The sequence below is a fragment of the Lepus europaeus genome, unplaced genomic scaffold, assembly GCF_033115175.1.
Source record: "Lepus europaeus isolate LE1 unplaced genomic scaffold, mLepTim1.pri SCAFFOLD_37, whole genome shotgun sequence".
NCBI lineage: Eukaryota > Metazoa > Chordata > Mammalia > Lagomorpha > Leporidae > Lepus > Lepus europaeus.
Genome location: NW_026909243.1, coordinates 1,204,659 through 1,217,319, shown reverse-complemented (window position 1 = coordinate 1,217,319; position 12,661 = coordinate 1,204,659).

Below are 12,661 nucleotides of genomic sequence, written 5' to 3'. Positions count from 1 at the left end.
AAAAACATTCAAAACAATAAAGTCCAAAGATAATATCCGGAAAAAACATAGACAATGGCAGAAGCAGTATCTGGGATTGAGATAACCACAACACAACCGGATATTTCTGGTGTCATCCAATCAACTCCGGACAAAGTGGTGTGGAATTCATATGCAATGGACCGAGAAAATCACAGTAAAAATGGTTTGGAGAAAAGCAAAGTCTTTTGCTTCTGGCAGTGCATAGTTGCCATGTATACAAACAGAAATATCATCTTTGTTTGCTGCAGATCCTCTGGCTTTCTCGCTAGAAAATACGCATGTGTAGAGCTGGTGTCTCCATGTGGAATCAACTAGTGTTTCCCAGCACAAAATTAAATGTTCCCTGATAAAAAAAATCAAAACAATAAAGTCTGTCGATAATATCCAGAAAACACAAACACAGAGGCTGTAGCAATATCTGGGATATAGTTAGCCAAAACACAACCGGGTATTTCTGGTTTCATCCTGGCACATCTGGACAAAGTAGTGTGGAATGCAGTGGAACAAGGAAATCACAGTAAAAATGGTTTTGGAATAAAGGAAAGTCTTTTAGCTTGGAAATTGCATGAAATATCATCTATGCAAACAAAAATATCATGTTTGTTTTCTGCAATTCCTCCAGCTTTCTACCTAGAAAATACGAATGTGTAGAGCTGGTGTCTCCATGTACAACCAATTAGTGTTTTCCAGCAAAAAATTTAATGCTCCCTGGTAAAAAAACAGTCAAAACAATAAAGTACATCCATAATATCCAGAAAACAAAAACACAGAGGCTTTCACAAAATTTCAGATGGAGTTAGCAAAAACACAACTGGATATATCTCGTGAAATCCAGTCATATCCAGACAAAGTGTTGTGGAATTCGTATGCAATGAACTGATAAAATCAGAGTAAAAATGGTTTTGGAGAAAATCAAAGTCTTTTTTTAGGCAAGTGTATAAATTGTCATCTATTCAAACAGAAATGTCATGATTATTTGCCGCAATTCATCTAGCTTTCACCCTAGAAAATATGAATGTGTAGAGCTGGTGTCTCCATGTGGAATGAACTAGTGTTTCTACAGTACAAAATTAAATGTTCCCAGATAAAAATATTCAAAACAATAAAGTCCATTGTTAATATCCGGAAAACACAAACACAGAGGCTTTCACAATATTTTGCATTGAGTTAGCCAAAACACAACCGGATATATCTGGGTTCATACAGTCATATCCGGACAAAGTGGTGTGGAATTCGTATGCAATGGACTGGACTGAGAAAGTCACAGTAATAATGGTTTTGGAGAAAGGCAAAATCTTTTCGTTAGGCAACTGCATAAAATGTAATCTATAAAAAAAGAAATATTATGTTTGCCGCAGTTCGTCTAGCTTTCTCCCTAGAAAACACGAATGTGTAGAGCTGGTGTCTCCATGTGGAACCAACTAGTGTGTCCCAGCACTAAATTAAATGTTCCCTGATAAAAAACATTCAAAACAAGAAAGTATGTCGATAATATCCGGAAAACATAAACAGAGAGGCTCTCACAAATCTGGGATTGAGTTAGCCAAAACACAAATGGATATTTCTGGTTTCTTCCAGTCATATCCGGACTAAGTGTTGTGCAATTCGTAGGAAATGGACCGGGAAAATCACAGTACAAGGGTTTTGGAGAAAAGCAAAATCATTTCGTTAGGCAAGTGCATAAAATGTCATCTATACAAACAGAAATATCAGGTTTGTTTGCCACAATTCCTCTGGATTTCTCCCTACAAAATACGAATGTGTAGAGCTGGTGTCTCCATGTGGAACCAATTAGTGTTTCTACGGTACAAAATTAAATGTTAACTGATAAAAACATTCAAAGCAATGAAGTCCGTTGATAATATCCAGAAAACACAAACACAGAGGCTGTAGCGATATCTGGGATTGAGTTAGCCAAAATACAACCGGATATTTCTGGTTTCATAAAGTCATACCGGGACAAACTGGTGTGGAATTCATATGCAATTGACTGAGAAAATCACAGTAAAAATGGTTTTGGAGAAAAGTAATGTCTTTTTGTTAAGCAAGTGCTTAAAATGTCATCTATTCAAACAGAAATATCATGTTTGTTTGCCGCACTTCCTCTAGCTTCCTCCCTAGAAAATATCAATGTGTAGAGCTGGTGTCTCCATGTGGAACCAATTAGTGTTTCCCAACACAAAATTAAATGTTCCCTGGAAAAACATTCAAAACAATAAAGTCCCTCGATAATATACAGAAAACACAAACACAGAGGCTGTAGCAATATATGGGATGGAGTTAGCGAAAGCATAACTGGATATTTATCATGTCTTCCAATCATATCCGGACAAAGTGGTGTACAATTCGTATGCAATGGACTGAGAAAATCAAAGTACAAATGGTTTTTGAGAAAAGCAAAGTCTTTTCATTAAGCAAGTGCTTAAAATGTCATCGATACAAACAGAAATATCATGTTTGTTTGCCACAGTTCCTCTAGGTTTTTAACTAGAAATACGAATGTGTAGAGCTGGTGTCTCCATGTGAAAATAACCTGTGTTTCCCAGCACAAAATTAAATGTTCCCTGATAAAAAACATTCAAAACAATAAAGTCCAAAGATAATATCCGGAAAAAACATAGACAATGGCAGAAGCAGTATCTGGGATTGAGATAACCACAACACAACCGGATATTTCTGGTGTCATCCAATCAACTCCGGACAAAGTGGTGTGGAATTCATATGCAATGGACCGAGAAAATCACAGTAAAAATGGTTTGGAGAAAAGCAAAGTCTTTTGCTTCTGGCAGTGCATAGTTGCCATGTATACAAACAGAAATATCATCTTTGTTTGCTGCAGATCCTCTGGCTTTCTCGCTAGAAAATACGCATGTGTAGAGCTGGTGTCTCCATGTGGAATCAACTAGTGTTTCCCAGCACAAAATTAAATGTTCCCTGATAAAAAAAATCAAAACAATAAAGTCTGTCGATAATATCCAGAAAACACAAACACAGAGGCTGTAGCAATATCTGGGATATAGTTAGCCAAAACACAACCGGGTATTTCTGGTTTCATCCTGGCACATCTGGACAAAGTAGTGTGGAATGCAATGGAACAAGGAAATCACAGTAAAAATGGTTTTGGAATAAAGGAAAGTCTTTTAGCTTGGAAATTGCATGAAATATCATCTATGCAAACAAAAATATCATGTTTGTTTTCTGCAATTCCTCCAGCTTTCTACCTAGAAAATACGAATGTGTAGAGCTGGTGTCTCCATGTACAACCAATTAGTGTTTTCCAGCAAAAAATTTAATGCTCCCTGGTAAAAAAACAGTCAAAACAATAAAGTACATCCATAATATCCAGAAAACAAAAACACAGAGGCTTTCACAAAATTTCAGATGGAGTTAGCAAAAACACAACTGGATATATCTCGTGAAATCCAGTCATATCCAGACAAAGTGTTGTGGAATTCGTATGCAATGAACTGATAAAATCAGAGTAAAAATGGTTTTGGAGAAAATCAAAGTCTTTTTTTAGGCAAGTGTATAAATTGTCATCTATTCAAACAGAAATGTCATGATTATTTGCCGCAATTCATCTAGCTTTCACCCTAGAAAATATGAATGTGTAGAGCTGGTGTCTCCATGTGGAATGAACTAGTGTTTCTACAGTACAAAATTAAATGTTCCCAGATAAAAATATTCAAAACAATAAAGTCCATTGTTAATATCCGGAAAACACAAACACAGAGGCTTTCACAATATTTTGCATTGAGTTAGCCAAAACACAACCGGATATATCTGGGTTCATACAGTCATATCCGGACAAAGTGGTGTGGAATTCGTATGCAATGGACTGGACTGAGAAAGTCACAGTAATAATGGTTTTGGAGAAAGGCAAAATCTTTTCGTTAGGCAACTGCATAAAATGTAATCTATAAAAAAAGAAATATTATGTTTGCCGCAGTTCGTCTAGCTTTCTCCCTAGAAAACACGAATGTGTAGAGCTGGTGTCTCCATGTGGAACCAACTAGTGTGTCCCAGCACTAAATTAAATGTTCCCTGATAAAAAACATTCAAAACAAGAAAGTATGTCGATAATATCCGGAAAACATAAACAGAGAGGCTCTCACAAATCTGGGATTGAGTTAGCCAAAACACAAATGGATATTTCTGGTTTCTTCCAGTCATATCCGGACTAAGTGTTGTGCAATTCGTAGGAAATGGACCGGGAAAATCACAGTACAAGGGTTTTGGAGAAAAGCAAAATCATTTCGTTAGGCAAGTGCATAAAATGTCATCTATACAAACAGAAATATCAGGTTTGTTTGCCACAATTCCTCTGGATTTCTCCCTACAAAATACGAATGTGTAGAGCTGGTGTCTCCATGTGGAACCAATTAGTGTTTCTACGGTACAAAATTAAATGTTAACTGATAAAAACATTCAAAGCAATGAAGTCCGTTGATAATATCCAGAAAACACAAACACAGAGGCTGTAGCGATATCTGGGATTGAGTTAGCCAAAATACAACCGGATATTTCTGGTTTCATAAAGTCATACCGGGACAAACTGGTGTGGAATTCATATGCAATTGACTGAGAAAATCACAGTAAAAATGGTTTTGGAGAAAAGTAATGTCTTTTTGTTAAGCAAGTGCTTAAAATGTCATCTATTCAAACAGAAATATCATGTTTGTTTGCCGCACTTCCTCTAGCTTCCTCCCTAGAAAATATCAATGTGTAGAGCTGGTGTCTCCATGTGGAACCAATTAGTGTTTCCCAACACAAAATTAAATGTTCCCTGGAAAAACATTCAAAACAATAAAGTCCCTCGATAATATACAGAAAACACAAACACAGAGGCTGTAGCAATATATGGGATGGAGTTAGCGAAAGCATAACTGGATATTTATCATGTCTTCCAATCATATCCGGACAAAGTGGTGTACAATTCGTATGCAATGGACTGAGAAAATCAAAGTACAAATGGTTTTTGAGAAAAGCAAAGTCTTTTCATTAAGCAAGTGCTTAAAATGTCATCGATACAAACAGAAATATCATGTTTGTTTGCCACAGTTCCTCTAGGTTTTTAACTAGAAATACGAATGTGTAGAGCTGGTGTCTCCATGTGAAAATAACCTGTGTTTCCCAGCACAAAATTAAATGTTCCCTGATAAAAAACATTCAAAACAATAAAGTCCAAAGATAATATCCGGAAAAAACATAGACAATGGCAGAAGCAGTATCTGGGATTGAGATAACCACAACACAACCGGATATTTCTGGTGTCATCCAATCAACTCCGGACAAAGTGGTGTGGAATTCATATGCAATGGACCGAGAAAATCACAGTAAAAATGGTTTGGAGAAAAGCAAAGTCTTTTGCTTCTGGCAGTGCATAGTTGCCATGTATACAAACAGAAATATCATCTTTGTTTGCTGCAGATCCTCTGGCTTTCTCGCTAGAAAATACGCATGTGTAGAGCTGGTGTCTCCATGTGGAATCAACTAGTGTTTCCCAGCACAAAATTAAATGTTCCCTGATAAAAAAAATCAAAACAATAAAGTCTGTCGATAATATCCAGAAAACACAAACACAGAGGCTGTAGCAATATCTGGGATATAGTTAGCCAAAACACAACCGGGTATTTCTGGTTTCATCCTGGCACATCTGGACAAAGTAGTGTGGAATGCAATGGAACAAGGAAATCACAGTAAAAATGGTTTTGGAATAAAGGAAAGTCTTTTAGCTTGGAAATTGCATGAAATATCATCTATGCAAACAAAAATATCATGTTTGTTTTCTGCAATTCCTCCAGCTTTCTACCTAGAAAATACGAATGTGTAGAGCTGGTGTCTCCATGTAGAACCAATTAGTGTTTTCCAGCAAAAAATTTAATGCTCCCTGGTAAAAAAACAGTCAAAACAATAAAGTACATCCATAATATCCAGAAAACAAAAACACAGAGGCTTTCACAAAATTTCAGATGGAGTTAGCAAAAACACAACTGGATATATCTCGTGAAATCCAGTCATATCCAGACAAAGTGTTGTGGAATTCGTATGCAATGAACTGATAAAATCAGAGTAAAAATGGTTTTGGAGAAAATCAAAGTCTTTTTTTAGGCAAGTGTATAAATTGTCATCTATTCAAACAGAAATGTCATGATTATTTGCCGCAATTCATCTAGCTTTCACCCTAGAAAATATGAATGTGTAGAGCTGGTGTCTCCATGTGGAATGAACTAGTGTTTCTACAGTACAAAATTAAATGTTCCCAGATAAAAATATTCAAAACAATAAAGTCCATTGTTAATATCCGGAAAACACAAACACAGAGGCTTTCACAATATTTTGCATTGAGTTAGCCAAAACACAACCGGATATATCTGGGTTCATACAGTCATATCCGGACAAAGTGGTGTGGAATTCGTATGCAATGGACTGGACTGAGAAAGTCACAGTAATAATGGTTTTGGAAAAAGGCAAAATCTTTTCGTTAGGCAACTGCATAAAATGTAATCTATAAAAAAAGAAATATTATGTTTGCCGCAGTTCGTCTAGCTTTCTCCCTAGAAAACACGAATGTGCAGAGCTGGTGTCTCCTTGTGGAATCAACTAGAGTTTCCCAAGCACAAAATTAAATATTCCTGATAAAAAAACACTCAAAATAATAAATCCATTATAATATCCGGGAAACAGAAACACAGAGCCTGTAGCAATATCTGGGATTGAGTTAGCGAAAACAACACCAGATATTTCTGGTTTCATCCAGGCATATCCGGATAAACCGGTGTGGAATTGGTATGCAATGGACTGAGAGAATCACAGTAAAAATGGTTTTGGAGAAAAGTAAAGTCTTTTCGTTAGGCAAGTGCATGGAATGTCATCTATACAAAGAGAAATATCAGGTTTGTTTGCCCGAAGTTCCTCTTGCTTTCTCCCTAGAAAACACGAATATGTAGAGCTGGTGTCTCCTTGTGGAACCAATTAGCGTTTCCCAGTACAAAATTAAATTTTCCATGATAAAAACATTCAAAGCAATAAAGTCCATCGATAATATCCAGAAAACACAAACACAGAGGCTGTAGCAATATCTGGGATTGAGTTAGCCAAAACTGAACCGCATATTTCTGGTTTCATCCAGTCATATCCGGACAAAGTGGTGTCGAATTCGTATGCAATAGACCGAAAAAACACAGTGAAATGGTTTTGGACGAAGCAAAGTCTTTTCGTTAGGAAGTGCATAAAATATCATGTATACAATCAGAAATATCATGTTTGTTTTCCACGGTTCCTCTAGCATTCTCCAAGAAAATACGAATGTGTAGATCTGGTGTCTACATGTGGAACCAATTAATGTTTCCCAGTACAAAATAAAATATTCCCTGATAAAAAAACATTCAAAACAATAAAGTGCATCCATAATGTCCAGAAAACACAAACACAGAGGTGGTAGCAAGATCTGGGATTCAGTGAGACATAACACAAGAGGATATTTCAGGTTTAATCCAGGCATATTGGGACAAAGTGCTGTGGAACTGGTATGCAATGGACTCAGATAATCACAGTCAGACTGGTTTTGGAGAGTAGCAAAATATTTTCTTATGCAAGTGCATAAAATGTCATCTACAGAAATACAAATATCATGTTTGTTTGCTGCAATTGCTGTAGTTTTCTGCCTAGAGAGCACGAATTTGTTGAGTTTGTGTCTCCATGTGGAACTAATTAGTGTTTCCCAGCACCAAAGTAAATATTCCCTGCTTAAATTCACTCAAAACCATAAAGACCGTTGATAATATCAAAAAACACAAAGCAGAGCCTGTAGCAAGATCTGGGATTGAGTAAGCCATAACACAAGAGGATATTTGTGGTTTCATCCAGTCATTACCATTCAACCTGTTGTGGAACTGGTAGGCAATGGACTCAGAAAATCACCCTGAACCTGGTTTTGGAGAAAAGCAAACTCTATTTCTTGGCCAAGTAGATAAAAAGTCATGTTTGCAAATATCAATATCCTGTTTGTTTGCAATGATTGCTGTAGCTTTCTGCGTAGACAACACAAATGTGAACACATTGGGCTTGCATATGGAATCACTTAACATTTCCAGCACAAAACAGAATTTCTTCTACAGAAATTCATTCTAAAACGTAAAGTCCATTGATAATATCCAGAAAACAAACACAGAGGTTGTAGCAAGATCTGGGATTGAGTTAGCCATAACACAAGAGGATATTTCTGGTCTCATCCAGGCATATCCAGACAAAGTGCTGTGGAACTGGTATGCAATGGACTCAGATAATCACAGTCAAACTGGTTTTGGAGAATAGCAAAGTATTTTCTTAGGCAAGTGCATAAAATGTCATCTACACCAACACAAATATCATGTTTGTTTGCAGCAATTGCTGTAGTTTTCTGCCTAGACAGCACGAATGTGTTGAGTTTGTGTCTCCATGTGGAACTAATTAGTCTTTCCCAGCACCAAAGTAAATATTCCCTGCTTAAATTCATTCAAAACCATAAATCCATTGATAATATCAAAAAACACAAAGCACAGCCTGTAGCAAGATCTAGGGATGTGTTAGCCATAACACAGAGGATATTTGTGGTTTCATCCAGTCATTTCCATTCAACCTGTTGTGCAACTGGTAGGCAATGGACTCAGAAAATCACCCTCAAACTGGTTTTGGAGAAAAGCAAACTCTTTTTCTTGGCCAAGTGCCTAAGAAGTAATGTTTACGAATATAAATATCCTGTTTGTTTGCAATGATAGCTCTAGCATACTGCGTAGAGATCACGAATGATAACACGTTTGGAATGCATATGGAAGCACTTAGCATTTCAAGCACAGAAAAGAATTTCTTCTACTGAATCATTCTAAAACATAAAGTCCATTGGTAATATCCAGAAAACACAAACACAGAGGTTGAAGCAAGATCTGGGATTGAGTTAGCCATAACACAAGAGGATATTTGTGGTTTCATCCAGGCATATCCAGACAAAGTGCAGTGGAACTGGTATGCAATGGACTCAGATAATCACAGTCAAACTGGTTTTGGAGAGTAGCAAAATATTTTCTTATGCAAGTGCATAAAATGTCATCTACAGAAATACAAATATCATGTTTGTTTGCTGCAATTGCTGTAGTTTTCTGCCTAGACAGAACGAATGTGTTGAGTTTGTGTCTCCATGTGGAACTAATTAGTGTTTCCCAGCACCGAAGTAAATATTCCCTGCTTAAATTCATTCAAAACCATAAAGTCCATTGATAATATCAAAAAACACAAAGCAGAGCCTGTAGCAAGATCTGGGATTGAGTTAGCCATAACACAAGAGGATATTTCTGGTTTCTTCCAGTCATATCCACACAAAGTGCTGTTAAACTGGTATGCAATGGACTCAGATAATCACAGTCAAACTGGTTTTGGAGAATTGCAAAGTATTTTCTTAGGCAAGTGCATAAAATGTCATCTACACCAACACAAATATCATGTTTGTTTACAGCAATTGCTGTAGTTTTCTGCCTAGAAAACACAAATGAATGAGTTTGAGTCTCCATGTGGTAATAGAGTTTCCCAGCATCAAAGAAAATGTCCCCTGCTTAAATTTATTCAAAACCATAAAATCCATTGATAATATCAAAAAACACAAAGCAGAGCCTGTAGCAAGATCTGGGATTGAGTTAGCCATAATACAAGAGGATATTTCTGGTCTCATCAACGCATTCCAAACAAAGCGCTGTGGAACTGGTATGCAATGGACTCAGATAATCACAGTCAAACTGGTTTTGGAGACTAGCAAAGTATTTTCTTAGGCAAGTGCATAAAATGTCATCTACACCACCACAAATATCATGTTTGTTTGCAGCAATTGCTGTAGATTTCTGCCTAGACAGGACCAATGTGTTGAGTTTGTGTCTGCATGTGGAACTAATTAGTGCTTCCCAGCACCAAAGAAAATATTCCCTGCTTAAATTCATTCAAAACCATAAAGTCCATTGATAATATCAAAAAACACAAAGCAGAGCCTGTAGCAAGATCTGGGATTGAGTTAGCCATAACACAAGAGGATATTTCTGGTTTCATCCAGTCATTTCCAGACAAAGTGTTGTGGAACTGGTATGCAGTGCACTCCGAAAATCACCCTCAAACTGGTTTTGGAGAAAAGCAAACTCTTTTTCTTGGCCAAGTGGATAAAAAGTCATGTTTGCAAATATAAATATCCTGTTTGTTTGCAATGATAGCTCTAGTTTACTGCGTAGAGAACACGAATGATAACACGTTTGGAATGCATATGGAAGCACTTAGCATTTCAAGCACAGAAAAGAATTTCTTCTACTGAATCATTCTAAAACATAAAGTCCATTGATAATATCCAGAAAACACAAACACAGAGGTTGTAGCAAGATCTGGGATTGAGTTAGCCATAACACAAGAGGATATTTGTGGTTTCATCCAGGCATATCCAGACAAAGTGCAGTGGAACTGGTATGCAATGGACTCAGATAATCACAGTCAAACTGGTTTTGGAGAGTAGCAAAATATTTTCTTATGCAAGTGCATAAAATGTCATCTACAGAAATACAAATATCATGTTTGTTTGCTGCAATTGCTGTAGTTTTCTGCCTAGACAGCACGAATGTGTTGAGTTTGTGTCTCCATGTGGAACTAATTAGTGTTTCCCAGCACCAAAGTAAATATTCCCTGCTTAAATTCATTCAAAACCATAAAGACCGTTGATAATATCAAAAAACACAAAGCAGAGCCTGTAGCAAGATCTGGGATTGAGTAAGCCATAACACAAGAGGATATTTGTGGTTTCATCCAGTCATTACCATTCAACCTGTTGTGGAACTGGTAGGCAATGGACTCAGAAAATCACCCTGAACCTGGTTTTGGAGAAAAGCAAACTCTTTTTCTTGGCCAAGTAGATAAAAAGTCATGTTTGCAAATATCAATATCCTGTTTGTTTGCAACTATTGCTCTAGCTTTCTGCGTAGACAACACAAATGTGAACACATTGGGCTTGCATATGGAATCACTTAACATTTCCAGCACAAAACAGAATTTCTTCTACAGAAATTCATTCTAAAACGTAAAGTCCATTGATAATATCCAGAAAACACAAACACAGAGGTTGTAGCAAGATCTGGGATTGAGTTAGCCATAACACAAGAGGATATTTCTGGTCTCATCCAGGCATATCCAGACAAAGTGCTGTGGAACTGGTATGCAATGGACTCAGATAATCACAGTCAAACTGGTTTTGGAGAATAGCAAAGTATTTTCTTAGGCAAGTGCATAAAATGTCATCTACACCAACACAAATATCACGTTTGTTTGCAGCAATTGCTGTAGTTTTCTGCCTAGACAGCACGAATGTGTTGAGATTGTGTCTCCATGTGGAACTAATTAGTCTTTCCCAGCACCAAAGTAAATATTCCCTGCTTAAATTCACTCAAAACCATAAAGTCCATTGATAATATCAAAAAACACAAAGCACAGCCTGTAGTAAGATCTAGGGATGTGTTAGCCATAACACAGAGGATATTTGTGGTTTCATCCAGTCATTTCCATTCAACCTGTTGTGGAACTGGTAGGCAATGGACTCAGAAAATCACCCTCAAACTGGTTTTGGAGAAAAGCAAACTCTTTTTCTTGGCCAAGTGCCTAAGAAGTAATGTTTACGAATATAAATATCCTGTGTGTTTGCAATGATAGCTCTAGCTTACTGCGTAGAGAACACGAATGATAACACGTTTGGAATGCATATGGAAGCACTTAGCATTTCCAGCACAGAAAAGAATTTCTTCTACTGAATCATTCTAAAACATAAAGTCCATTGGTAATATCCAGAAAACACAAACACAGAGGTTGAAGCAAGATCTGGGATTGAGTTAGCCATAACACAAGAGGATATTTGTGGTTTCATCCAGGCATATCCAGACAAAGTGCAGTGGAACTGGTATGCAATGGACTCAGATAATCACAGTCAAACTGGTTTTGGAGAGTAGCAAAATATTTTCTTATGCAAGTGCATAAAATGTCATCTACAGAAATACAAATATCATGTTTGTTTGCTGCAATTGCTGTAGTTTTCTGCCTAGACAGCACGAATGTGTTGAGTTTGTGTCTCCATGTGGAACTAATTAGTGTTTCCCAGCACCAAAGTAAATATTCCCTGCTTAAATTCATTCAAAACCATAAAGTCCATTGATAATATCAAAAAACACAAAGCAGAGCCTGTAGCAAGATCTGGGATTGAGTTAGCCATAACACAAGAGGATATTTCTGGTTTCTTCCAGTCATATCCACACAAAGTGCTGTTAAACTGGTATGCAATGGACTCAGATAATCACAGTCAAACTGGTTTTGGAGAATTGCAAAGTATTTTCTTAGGCAAGTGCATAAAATGTCATCTACACCAACACAAATATCATGTTTGTTTACAGCAATTGCTGTAGTTTTCTGCCTAGAAAACACAAATGAATGAGTTTGAGTCTCCATGTGGTAATAGAGTTTCCCAGCATCAAAGAAAATGTTCCCTGCTTAAATTTATTCAAAACCATAAAATCCATTGATAATATCAAAAAACACAAAGCAGAGCCTGTAGCAAGATCTGGGATTGAGTAAGCCATAACACAAGAGGATATTT